This window comes from Scyliorhinus canicula, chromosome 3 (assembly GCF_902713615.1).
Source record: "Scyliorhinus canicula chromosome 3, sScyCan1.1, whole genome shotgun sequence".
Taxonomy (NCBI): Eukaryota; Metazoa; Chordata; class Chondrichthyes; order Carcharhiniformes; family Scyliorhinidae; genus Scyliorhinus; species Scyliorhinus canicula.
Genome location: NC_052148.1, coordinates 10081837 through 10083756, shown reverse-complemented (window position 1 = coordinate 10083756; position 1920 = coordinate 10081837).

Below are 1920 nucleotides of genomic sequence, written 5' to 3'. Positions count from 1 at the left end.
TATGATCCTATAACCTGAAACATGTAGGGGGAATGTTTCCTTGCCAGTTTCTGCCTGTGGGTTAAACTGTGAGCAGTGTTGGGGATTCAGAGGGCGATTCAAGGCTGTCAGACCCCATGGTGTAACTGGGCAGTGGGTTAGAAATGGAGGATCTCTAACCTCAGGCAGCATTCGCTGAAGCCAGTTTGAGACAGAACCCGCACACACAGTTTGCGACTGGGCGAGAGGACTTGACAGCTCAATAAATCACATTGCCTCTTGTTAACTAATGCAACGTGACCAGCCACATAAATGCACTGGATAAAAGAACAGACCAGAGGCTGGGGAGTCTGAGGGAAGTAACTCACCGCCTGACGCCCCAAAACCCGTCCGCCATTTCTCATTTGTATTCTTTCATGGGGGGGTCACTGGCTCGGTCTGCATTTGTTGCCCATCCCTAATTGCCCTTGAACTGAGTGGTTTGCTGGGCCATTTCAGAGGGCAGTTAAGAGTCAACCACATTGCTGTGGGTCTGGAGTCACATGTAGGCCAGACCAGGTATGGACGGCAGATTTCCTTCCCTATAGGACTTTAATGAACCAGATGGGTTTTTAGGACAAGCAATATTACTGAGACCAGCTTTATTAATAAAATAATTTCAATTCCATCAGGTGGGATTTAAACCCTAGACACCAAAGCACAAAGTTGGATTGTTCTGATTGCAAATCTAGTGCGTTGCACTTTGCAACCATCTATCCCTGGAGTATAGCAGATAGAACATAGAACAGTACAGCACAGAACAGGCCCTTCGGCCCTCAATGTTGTGCCGAGCCATGATCACCCTACTTAAACTCACGTATCCACCCTATACCCGTAACCCAACAAACCCCCCCCCCCCCCCCCTTAACCTGACTTTTTTATTAGAACACTACAGGCAATTTAGCATGGCCAATCCACCTAACCCGCACATCTTTGGACTGTGGGAGGAAACCGGAGCACCCGGAGGAAACCCACGCACACAGGGGGAGGACGTGCAGACTCCACATGTCAGTGATCAGGAGTTCTCATGGGGTAACACTCTTTCTCCCCCCCCCCCCCCCCCCCCCCCCCCCCCACTTCAAAAAGTCATGATTTCTTGTTCTAAATCCAGGCTCCAATGTCATACTGAGGAAGTGCGGCACTATCAGAGATGCAGCCTTTTAGATTAGCTGCTGAATTGAGGCCCTATCTGCTCTCGGAGCTGGTTGTAAACGATCCCATGGCGCTGTCTCGAAGAAGATCAGGGGACTAATCCTCCCCGGTGTCTCCGCCAGCGCTTGTCCCTTGCTCGCCGTCACAAGAAAACAAGTTACCTGGTCATTATCACCTTTCTGTGTCTGGGATCTTGCTGTGCACACATTGTCCGACATTGAAACAGCGACGGGACTTCCAAGGCTCTTGGCTGGTCGTGAAGCACAACCGTGACATCCCGAGGCGATGCCGCGCTTCCCCAGTGCGGGTCTGTTTGTGACTCCTGTCCCACACCAATGCGATTGACTCTTTAACTGGCCTCCAGGTTGACCAGTCTGCACCTCAAAACTGACCGGCGGTTCAAGAAGACAGCTCGCCAACACCTTTCCCAACCAATCAGGGATGGGCAATAAATGCTGCCTATACTAGCGGCTCTCACTCCCCAAAGGTGAGGAATAATCAATGCACGTTTCCAGGATAAAACCTAGCTCTTGCCGGCTGAGCTCACGGGTGGCCTGTGAACCACTTGTGCTGGAACGAAGCAGATGAATAAAGCCTGCAGCCATTCATTTCATAGACTTCCACCTGCTGTCTGCTCAACCAATTCAACAAGAAACACATCTGCTCAGCCCACTAACCTTCACAGCAACAAATCAGCACCAGTCCCCGGGCCAACTTTCAACAAGGCCTTCAATGTTTCCACGCATGTAA